We start from the raw sequence: 12077 nt of genomic DNA, 5'->3' as shown, positions 1-12077 counted from the left end.
GGATTCAGACCCGGCCGGTCCATGTTGGATCACTGTCTAACGCTACAACATCTTATAGACAAATACAAATCAAGAGAGCAGGCCTCTCTGTACGCCGCCTTTGTAGATTTCAAAGCAGCCTTTGACACCGTGTCCAGAACCAGACTCTGGGACAGACTGCAGGACACATCAATCGACAAACGGCTCCTATTATTAATTCAGGCACTCCACGTAAATACGGCCCTCAGAGTTAGGTGCAGCCACCAAGGGCACCTAACAGATCCCATCAAAACCTACAAGGGCATCAGACAAGGGTGCCTTCTGGCTCCACTACTTTTTAACTTTTAGCTTAACAACCTAGTAGCTGCACTAACTGATATAGACTGTCATCCACCAAAGCTCGCAAATTGGCACATCCCTGTCCTTCTATATGCCGATGATGCGGTCATCTTATCCAGAACACCAATCAGTCTTAAAAGGGCACTAAGGAGGCTTGCTATATATTGTGAAACAGAATGCTTCAAAATCAACTACCAAAAAACTAAGGTAATAGCGTTTGGGAAAAAATCAAAGCCCAGAATCTGCAAGGACACAGATTAGAGCAAGTTTCCGACTACAAATATCTCGGAATGGTAGTACAGGCCACAGGATCCAATAAATTGCACATGAATTCTATTGGAAGCTCAGTGGAAAAAACCGCAAACTGTATCCTCAAATTCTACAGAACTCAAGGGGGCTTCTTCGTTCCGGCGGCCCTTAAGCTATTTAAGGCCAAAACGTTGGCTCAGCTCCTCTATGGAGCCTTTCTAGGCCCGTCCTCCTCCTCTTTCTCTCCCTTGGAGCGTGTACAATCCAAATTCCTCAGAGCCCTCCTCCACGTCCCCAAATGCGTATCCAACGCATGGGTCAGACTCGAAACGGGAACGACAAGAGTGGAGGCTTGAATCTGCCTATCATCAATCTATAAATGGCTGGCTCTAAATCTGAAACCCCAAGGGATCGTGCCACTGATCCTATGTGACCAGTTCCAGTCCGGTTGGCAGCTAAAGGTTCTGAACTCTCTCCAGAATATGGGCCTTGCCCCCCAAGCCCTCCTAAGGATGGATCTAAGGCAAGCTAAAGCAATGGTCAGACAACGACTCATTGACATCGAAAGACAGCAGGACTGCTCAAGATGCCCTGAATACAGAACTGGAGAAATCGAGAGATACATAGCCGCCCCGGCACCTTACCTCTCCTTTCTCCTGTCAAAAAACACAAGAAGGGCTTTTACACTTGCCAGAAGCGCGGCATTGCCCACGCCTGTGCTGGAGGGGCTTTACAAAAAAATCCCATACGCCCAAAGACTCTGTGTATGCCCATTAGGGGAAATAGGAAGCCCTGAGCACCTGTTCTTCAGATGCCCCCTATATGAAGAAGCTCGAAGGGAGATCCTGGACCCCATACTGGTGAGCTTAGCAAGCCTCCCGGAAAAGCAATTATACAATCTGCTCTTGCTAGGCAAAGACCTGAAAACAACCAGGGTGGTCGCCAGATTCTGTGCCCAAATATGCAGGCACAGACTTTCTTCCCAGCCCGTCTGATTTTTTCCTCAATGGCACCCCGAGAGAGCTAGGCTCAGCTTTCTGCAGCCACTATTTTAAGGGTTAAACTTTTAGCACTGTTATATAATTAATAATTTTCTTTTAAATCTTGTTCAAAGCAACTTTTATACGTTATGCTCCCAGAAACTGTTTTTCAAAGGGATCCGTTTTATTTTTATTTTTATTTTATTTTATTTTATTTTACTTCTAAGAGCTGGTCCTCGACCGTAATAATAAATAAATAAATAAAAAATTGTCTCCCTGCTTATTTAACTTATATGCAGAATTCATCATGCGAAAGGCTGGACTAGATGAATCCCAAGCCGAAATTAAGATTGCCGGAAGAAATATCAACAACCTCAGATATGCAGATGACACAACCTTGATGGCAGAAAGTGAGGAGGAATTAAAGAACCTTTTAATGAGGGTGAAAGAGGAGAGCGCAAAATATGGTCTGAAGCTCAACATCAAAAAAACCAAGATCATGGCCACTGGTCCCATCACCTCCTGGCAAATAGAAGGGGAAGAAATGGAGGCAGTGAGAGATTTTACTTTCTTGGGCTCCTTGATCACTGCAGATGGTGACAGCAGTCACGAAATTAAAAGATGCCTGCTTCTTGGGAGAAAAGCAATGACAAACCTAGACAGCATCTTAAAAAGCAGAGACATCACCTTGCCTATAAAGGTCCATATTGTTAAAGCTATGGTTTTCCCAGTAGTGATGTATGGAAGTGAGAGCTGGACCATAAAGAAGGCTGATTGCTGAAGAATTGATGCTTTTGAATTATGGTCCTGGAGGAGACTCTTGAGAGTCCCATGGACTGCAAGAAGATCAAACCTATCCATTCTTAAGGAAATCAGCCCTGGGTGCTCACTGGAAGGACTGATCGTGAAGCTGAGGCTCCAATACTTTGGCCACCACATGAGAAGAGAAGAATCCTCGGAAAAGACCCTGATGTTGGGAAAGATTGAGGGCACTAGGAGAAGGGGACAACAGAGGACGAGATGGTTGGACAGTGTTCTCAAAGCTACGATTTGACCAAACTGCGGGAGGCAGTGCAAGACAGGAGTGCCTGGCGTGCTGTTGTCCATGGGGTCACGAAGAGTCGGACACGACTAAACGACTAAACAACAACAAAGCAGAGGCTTGACAGGCATATGGCAAGAATGCTTGTATGGTGTTTCCTGCTTGGCATGGGGTTGTACTGGATGGCCCTTGTGGTCTCTTCCAACTCTGATTCTATGATTCAGCAAACGTAGCACCAGGGCTTTGCCAAGAGCCCTTCCTTCTTTTGCAAAGGTAGGGAAGCACTTGCTAGGATTCCAGCTTTGTGAAGGCGGAGCAGGGCTCTGGGAAGCCAGTGCTAGGTGTCTGACCTCATCCCAGAGCCCCTGTGCCACACTTCCTAAGCTGGAAGGCTACAAAGCGCTTTCCCAGCACTAAGGAGAAGAGGTGGGCACCAGCACCCTACTGGAGCCCTGGAGCTGCCTTCCCAGAGCCTGGCACCTTGCTTAGCAGTTTCCCTGCACAGGGCGCTTAGCCAAGGTGGTGCAAAATTGAGAAGATCCATAACTGAGAAGTACTATTTTGGGGTACCAAATATTGGCCTCACACAGGGCACCATGAATGTTTACCAAGTCTGTCCCTTTATTCTGGTTTTTGGAGAATGGCACCCAGGCCCTAGGATGCTGTCAGAGCACTGCTGGCACCACATTCTCAGATCCCTGGTACCACCCTTCCTAAACCAGAAGCCTAGTAAGTGCTTCCCTGGCACCTTGCTTATTTTGCAGTCTGAGATCTGACCGTTTTCTCTACACAGGTACCGGTAGAAGTGAGATGGTGCAATATTGAAAAGATCCATAATTGAGAAGATCCAGTTAGGGGTGACACATATTGGCCTCAAAAGATTACTGAAGTCAGGCTTTGGGAGAGCAGTGCAAGGGCTTTGGATGCTATCAGGGCCCTGGCACCACCTTGAAAAAAATAAACGCTGGTTATTTACTTCTTAGTTAAGAAAGCATGCCTCTTTCCTCCCCCCTCCCCCCTTCAATGTTGATTGGGGAACATTCTCTCACTTTACAGTACCTTTGTTTTCCAATTACTTCTGCAGTTTTAATTTTGGAGAAAATGTGCTGATGTAAAAATTATCTGTACTATAAAATAACAGTTATAACAATACGTTAAAGGTAAGTAAAATTGTGAAAGTTTTATTTAGACCACTATATAGCTCCATTCTTATTTTGGACATCATGTTATATTGGTACAGTGGTACCTCGGTTTAAGTACACAATTGGTTCCAGAAGTCTGTACTTAACCTTAAGCATACTTAACCTGAAGCGAACTTTCCCATTGAAAGTAATGGAATGTGGATTAATCTGTTCCAGACAGGTCCACAGAGTACTCAACCTGAAGCGTACTTAACCGGAGGTATAAGTGTAATTGGTTCTGGAAGTCCATACTTAACCTGAAGCGTACTTAACCTGAAGCGAACTTTCCCATTGAAAGTAATGGAAAGTGGATTAATCCGTTCCAGACAGGTCCGCGGAGTCCTTACTGGTAAACTGAAAATACTCAAACCGAAGCGTACTTAAACCGAGGTATGACTGTACAGTGGTACCTAGGGTTAAGAACTTAATTCGTTCTGGAGGTCCATTCTTAACCTGAAACTGTTCTTAACCTGAGGTACCACTCTAGCTAATGGGGCCTCCCGCTGCCGCCGTGCCGCTGAAGCACGATTTCTGTTCTCATCCTGAAGCAAAGTTCTTAATCCGAGGTACTATTTCTGGGTTAGCAGAGTCTGTAACCTTGAAGTGTATGTAACCTGAAGTGTCTGTAACCTGAGGTACCATTGTATATCAAGATGTTTAGCTGGTGACATACCAGGAAGTTGAAAACCAGACATTGCCCAGCCCTACTCTGAAGTTGGCAGAGACTTTCCAGCCTTGGAGGGGGATATCCAATGTTCCCATGGCTCCTGGGATGCCCTTCCCGGGACCATATGATTGTTCTCTAAGTGGTGAAAAAGTATGCATCTGAGTTGGGATAAGCACTAAATTTTTACATGTTGGTCTCTGGTCAACCCTTCATTATGATCAAGCAATTCTTCGTGAAGGCTGATGCTGGATATATTTATGCAGAAGTATTTCCCAATGAGTTCAGCTAGGCTTGCTGCCAAACAAGTATTCAGCCTTAGAGTAAATATTAGTAAATATTTAATAATATGTAAAAAAGAAAAACAAATGCAGAACAAGTGTTTTAGTGAACTGATGCTTGCTAGTTGGGCTAGCTATCTGGAAAGTTTGTTTGCTGAAGTGACACAATGACAGTCTGAAGGGCAAAGTTGAAATGCAATATTTGCAGAAAAATGATAAGAAAAAGGTCTTGTAGGTGTTCAGCAAGATCATACACCTGACTCTTGCTTGATGTGGCTCTTGAAGAACAATTAGCAAACAACCAAACTTTGCCAATAATGTTTTCCCATAAAAGCAGCTTATGTACTGCAACAAATGTTGCACACCCTCAAAGAATGTGTGCTTTGACTGAAGTCACAGTGGAAGTGAAGTAGTCTAACCCTTGACCCTGTATATGTGGGATTGGTTGTTGAACTCTAATCCTTGGCCCTGGTCACATCTATTTATGAACAAAACCATGGCTTAGTGCAGACAAGCAAACATGCAGTGTGGCTGCTATTGCAATGCTGTGAGCTATGCCATTGTTTGGCTTGGGTCTCATCCACACCATACATTTAATGTTACCCAAAAAATAAAGAAGAAATACACAAAGAAATGAACCAACCGTCTTAATTTTCAAACCCTTTATTGTTTTATAGTAGTATAAGCGTACACCCGTAGATACAACGTAGCATACAGCGATCCCTTGACATTTGTTATTTTGACAGCTGCTTGTGAGGCAGCACCCCCTAACAAAGACTACGCAGGTACTGCAGCTGTCAGGCACTGTAGCTGTCAAACCATGCATCTGCAAAAGCAGCTAAGACTTGCAGAGGAACCCTGCTGAGAGTCAGTGAAAGTGTGAAACTCACTTGCAACATTTTATCTGGCCTTGTTATTTTGTACCCAGTAGCTCCATAGTCTATTTTCTATACTGTACTGTAGTATAAAGCTTTAAAATGCAATATAAAATCACATCTGTGACAGATTTTCACCATTCCAATGGTGTTTTGCACAGGGAACTGATGGTGACCAGAGGAGGGAGGTGAGGCCTGGGGTAGCCATAATCACCCCCCAGGTGTATGGTCACTACCCCTGCCCATACTCGATAGGTGTTAAGTCTCACCTTCCTGACTCAGGAGTGCCAGACTCAAACCCATTCTGAGAACAATATCCAACCGGTTTCAGTGTACTGGGATACTTGGAGAGACAATGGGGGGTATTTGACTTGGCCGGGAAGACAGAGATTGCGGGTATCACCTTTTGTCTCAACTACGGTAGCACCAGGGATGACAACTATCCCTGATTGACAAGCCATCAGTTTTCAGCCAAGATGCCACTCCTAGTTTGTGACATGTTTGTGACATATGTGTGACAATTTAAATGTGGGGTTATGGAGGATCCGGAAAACTTTTAAAAGACGGTGTCACCCTTTGTTCAGGGCTTCTCTCTGCATCTCCTATGTTGTAGTTTGGAGTCATTGTTTGGCTTGGCTGCTGTTTTCTTCTATACCCTAGCTATAGTCTTTGTTTGACTCTCCAACCTGAACCTGCAGAACTTTTCAGCAGCATTAAGGCACTCTTACATTACTTAAATTGCCATGGCTCCCCTGTCCCAAGGAATCCTGTGAATTGTAATTTGTTACGAGTGCCTGGCATGCTCTGGTCCATGGGGTCACGAAGAGTTGGACACGACTAAACAACTAAACAACAACAACAACACAGGGGCGTACCCAGGATCAAAACTAGGAGGGGGGCAAGCCATGGTCGTTCAGGGGCGGCAGGGCCAAGGCACGGGAGGGGAGGGGCCACAAAGTGGGAATGTGGGTGGGGCTACGGAGCCCAGGTGAAACTGACCTGTTTTAAGGGAGCTGACACCACGCTTACACAATTATCTCTGCTTGGGAAAAGAAAACAGGAAACATAAACAAACCTCAGTCAGTAAAGCATGAGATTCTTAATGTTGTGGTTTCAAGCCCCATGTTGGGCAAAATATTCCTGCATTGCAGGGGGTTGGACTAGGTGACCCTGGTGGTTCCCTTCCAACTATGTGAATGATTCTGTTGTATCTGAAGGGCTGTTCACAGGGAAGATGGAGAAAACTTGTTTTGTGAGAGATGCTTGTGCTGTGATTCCTGCACTGGAGGGGGCTGGTCTAGAGAACCCTCGGGGGTCCCTTCCAACCATCTAGTTCTGTGATCCTATGATTAAAATACTCCAAGAAATATATAAACGGGCTTCTCTGTCGCAGTCACTGGAAAGGGCTCCAGGGGCAGGGCGGCCATCCCACAGAAAGTTTGGTATGTGCCCTGCCAAACCACCCTCTAGCCCAAGCCCCATTCACCAGGTGAGACCTGGTGAGCTGAAGGAGTGCTCTGCAGTGGCAATGGGGCTGCCCAGGAGAGCTTGGCTAGGGATCTATCTATACCTATCTATAGGACTGATCCATTTTATCTTAGGTAGGATTTAAAGATTTAAAAACTGCCAGTGATCAAATCAAATCCAGCACCTAATTTTAACCCCTCACTCCTCCTGGGAAGAAGAAAAATAAGAGGGGGGGGGCAGGTGGAGAATGTCATATGCAGATATTCAGACATATTTTCTCTCCAGCAAAGACTTGATAGGTGTTACCTGTCCTTAAAAACTTGATCCCCCCCCCACTTTAAAACGTAGAAAAAGTTAAAATGCTGAAATAGATTGAATTTCACATCCACTTCATTGGATATTCCCTAGTTCTAGTATTATGAGAAGGATAAAAATCTCTCATGTTGTTTAGTCGTTTAGTCGTGTCCGACTCTTCGTGACCCCATGGACCATAGCACGCCAGGCACTCCTGTCTTCCACTGCCTCCCACAATTTGGTCAAACTCATGTTCGTAGCTTTGAGAACACTGTCCAACCATCTCGTCCTCTGTCGTCCTCTTCTCCTAGTGCCCTCAATCTTCCCCAACATCAGGGTCTTTTCCAAGGAGTTTTCCCTTCTCATGAGGTGGCCAAAGTATTGGAGCCTCAGATTCACGACCTGTCCTTCCAGTGAGCACTCAGGGCTGATTTCCTCAGAATTGATAGGTTTGATCTTCTTGCAGTCCATGGGACGCTCAAGAGTCTCCTCCAGCACCATAATTCAAAAGCATCAATTCTTAGGCGATCAGCCTTCTTGATGGTCCAGCTCTCACTTCCATACATCACTACTGGGAAAACCATAGCTTTAACTATGCGGACCTTTGTAGGCAAGGTGATGTATCTGCTTTTTAAGATGCTGTCTAGGTTTGTCATTGCTTTTCTCCCAAGAAGCAGGCGTCTTTTAATTTCGTGACTGCTGTCACCATCTGCAGTGATCAAGGAGCCCAAGAAAGTAAAATCTCTCACTCTTCCCCTTCTATTTGCCAGGAGGTGATGGGACCAGTGGCCATGATCTTGGTTTATTTTGATGTTGAGCTTCAGACCATATTTTGCGCTCTCCTCTTTCACCCTCATTAAAAGGTTCTTTATTTCCTCCTCACTTTCTGCCATCAAGGTTGTGTCATCCGCATACCTGAGGTTGTTGATATTTCTTCCGGCAATCTTAATTCCTGTTTGGGATTCATCTAGTCCAACCTTTCGCATGATGAATTCTGCATATAAGTTAAATAAGCAGGGAGACAATGTCCTACTCCTTTCCCAATTTTGAACCAATCAGTTGTTCCATATCCAGTTCTAAATGTAGCTTCTTGTCCCACATAGAGATTTCTCAGGAGACAGATGAGGTGATCAGGCACTCCCATTTCTTTAAGAACTTGCCATAGTTTGCTGTGGTCGACACAGTCAAAGGCTTTTGCGTAGTCAGTGAAGCAGAAGTAGACGTTTTTCTGGAACTCTCTAGCTTTCTCCATAATCCAGCGCATGTTTGCTATTTGGTCTCTGGTTCCTCTGCCCCTTTGAAATCTAGCTTGCACTTCTGGGAGTTCTCGGTCCACATACTGCCTAAGCCTGCCTTGTAGAATTTTAAGCATAACCTTGCTAGCGTGTAAAATGAGGGCAATTGTGCGGTAGTTGGAGCATTCTTTGGCACTGCCCTTCTTTGGAATTGGGATGTAGACTGATCTTCTCCAATCCTCTGAGTTTTCTAAACTTGCTGGCATATTGGGTGTAGCACCTTAACAGCATCATCTTTTAAAATTTTAAATAGTTCATGTCACGGTCCGGTCAGCGGGCGGTTGAAGCCCTGGCTGAGGATGTCAGGACCAGAGGCAAGATAATGGTGTAGAAGCAGGAACAGGTGCAGGGCTGAGGGTACAGCAGCAGGAAGTCGCAGGGTCAAAGAGCAAGGCGGAGGCGAAGGGCTGGGAGTCAAGGAGCAAGGCGTCGGCAAGACAAAGGTCCAAGGGTCGAGGATCAAGGCGTTGGCAAGGCGAGGGTCCAAGGAACAAGGCGTCGGCAAGGCAAGGGTCCAAGGAGCAAGAGGCCAGAGGCAACCAGGCGGGGATAGCGTTGCTGTGGCAAAGAGCTGAAGGGAAATGCTGAGCTTTTATCCCTCCCAGCTCCTGCCACCAGGTGCAGTGAGGTATCAAGTGGCCTCACCTGAGTGGTCACTCCTTGCTTCTCCAGTACAAGCTGAGGCCTCATCTGAGTGGCCACTCCTTGCTTCTCCAGCACAAGCTGAGGCAGGCCTCAGTCCTGCAAAGCATTACAGGCCCCAGAGCCTGACTCCTGCCCATACTCCTGACAGTTCAGCTGGAATATCATCACTTCCACTGGCCTTGTTATTAGCAGTGCTTTCTAAGGCCCATTTGACTTCACTCACCAAGATGTCTGGCTCAAGGTCAGCAACCACACTACCTGGGGTGTACGAGACCTCCATATCTTTCTAGTATAATTCCTCTGTGTATTCTTGCCACCTCTTCTTGATGTCTTCTGCTTCTGTTAGGTCCTTACCACTTTTGTCCTTTATTATGGTAATCTTTGTACGAAATATTCCTTTCATATCTCCAATTTTCTTGAACAGATCTCTGGTTTTCCCCATTCTATTGTTTTCCTCTATTTCTTTGCATTGCTCATTTAAGAAGGCCCTCTTGTCTCTCCTTGCTATTTTTTGGAAATCTGCATTCAGCTTCCTGTATCTTTCCCTATCTCCCTTGCACTTTGCTTGCCTCCTCTCCCCCGCTATTTGTAAGGCCTCATTGGACAGCCATTTTTCTTTCTTGCATTTCCTTTTCCTTGGGATGGTTTTCGTTGCTGCCTCCTGTATAATGTTACGAGCCTCCATCCATGGTTCTTCAGGCACTCTGTCCACCAAATCTAAATCCTTAAACCTGTTCCTCACTTCCACTGTGTATTCATAAGGGATTTGATTTAGATTGTATCTTACTGGCCCAGTGGTTTTTCCTACTTTCTTCAGTTTAAGCTGGAATTTTGCTATAAGAAGCTGATGATCGGAGTTACAGTCAGCTCCAGGTCTTGTTTTTGCTGACTGTTTAGAGATTTAGCCTTTGCCCTGCTTCATTTTGAACTCCAAGGCCAAACTTGCCAGTTGTTCCTTTTACCTCTTGATTCCCTACTTTAGCATTCCAATCCCCTGTAATGAGAAGAACATCCTTCTTTGGTGTCATTTCTAGAAGGTGTTGTAAGTCTTCATAGAATTGGTCAATTTCAGTTTCTTCAGCACCGGTAGTTGGTGCATAAACTTGGATTACTGTGATTTTAAAAGGTCTGCCTTGGATTCGTATCGAGATCATTCTGTCATTTTTGAGATTGCATCCCATTACAGCTTTTGCCACTCTTTTGTTGACCATGAGGGCTACTCCATTTCTTCTATGGGATTCTTGCCCACAGTAGTAGATATGATAGTCATCCGAACTGAATTCGCCCATTCCCTTCCATTTTAGTTCACTGATGCCCAGGATGTCAATATTTATTATTGTCATCTCATTTTTGACCACATCCAGCTTACCTTTATCCATGGTTCCAGGTTCCTATGCAATATTTTTCTTTACAGCATCGGACTTTCCTTTCGCTTCCAGACATATCCGCAACTGAGCTACCTTTTGGCTTTGGCCCAGCCGCTTCATCAGCTCTGAATCTACTTGTACTTGTCCTCCGCTCTTCCTCAGTAGCATGTTGGACGCCTTTCGACCTGAGGGGCTCATCTTCCAGCGTCATAACTTTTATATGCCTGTTGTCTTTGTCCATGGAGTTTTCTTGGCAGGGATACTGGAGTGGCTTGCCAGTTCCTTCTCCAGGTGGATCACGTTTAGTCAAAACTCTCCACTATGACCTGTCCATCTTGGGTGGCCCTGCATGGCATAGCTCATAGCTTCTCTGAGTTATTCAAGCCCCTTCGCCACGACAAGGCATTGATCCATGAAGGGGATCAATGCCTTTGTAACATTTCCTCATAGGGGAATTTCTCCAACCCCTGGATCATATTGGTCACTCCCCCGCCCCACCAATAATGTGACTTGCTGCCATAGCAATAGGTATGCTCTCAAGTAACCCAACCTTCAGCAATGTAGCCTGTCAGTTTTGTTCCGTGTACATGCTGTCAATTACTACCTGATAAACTGCAAATATGGTACTCACAGGTACATGATCCACTGAGTCAACCATTCATCCTATTATTTAATGTAAACTGCTTAGCTGCTTATTTATAGTTGCTTTATACTAAGTCCATTGGTCAATCTTGTTTAGTATTGTCTACACTGACTGGCAGCAGCTTTCCAGAGTTTCTGACTCTACCTGGACATGCCTGCAACTGAACCTAGGGCAATGCAAGGCAGTTGATCTATACTGAGCTACAGCCCAGAAAGCATAAACCAGGAACCAGAGGAGCACTTAAGAAAGGACAATAACAGTTTGCTATAATTTGGCAAGCTTTGGATACCTAAACCAGCTCAAGAGAGGGGCTTGCCGTTCTTGAGGTAAAGAACTGAAATACACAGGTTCTTCCTTTGAAACAAAAGAATGTCAGGGATTTGCAAGATGCAAATTAAATCCCTGCCCCCAGGCAAATCTACTTGGGGTGTGAATTGGATTTGAGCTCACAGCTCCTTCTTTATGTGGCTGTTGAGCTCAAATGAACAACAATGGGCTGGACACAGGAGGAGGTGCTGCTAAAAAGATAGTGGTACCTCTACTTACGAATTTAATGCATTCCAAACGCACATTCGTAAGTAGAAAAAAAAAGTAAGTCGAATCCCATAGGAATGCATTGGGAGAAAAAATTCGTAAGTAGAAAAAAATGGCTCAAAGCTCGCCCCTGCTGCCACCTCATGTTATGGGAATTACTGACATAATGTCTGTAAGATGCTTTAAATCACTGAAGCACTAGAATTGTATACTAAGTGTTCCTCCTAAGCCTTGGTAGGCTT

This window comes from Zootoca vivipara, chromosome Z (genome assembly GCF_963506605.1).
Source record: "Zootoca vivipara chromosome Z, rZooViv1.1, whole genome shotgun sequence".
NCBI classification, from domain to species: Eukaryota; Metazoa; Chordata; class Lepidosauria; order Squamata; family Lacertidae; genus Zootoca; species Zootoca vivipara.
Note: the sequence above shows the minus strand (reverse complement) of the source record.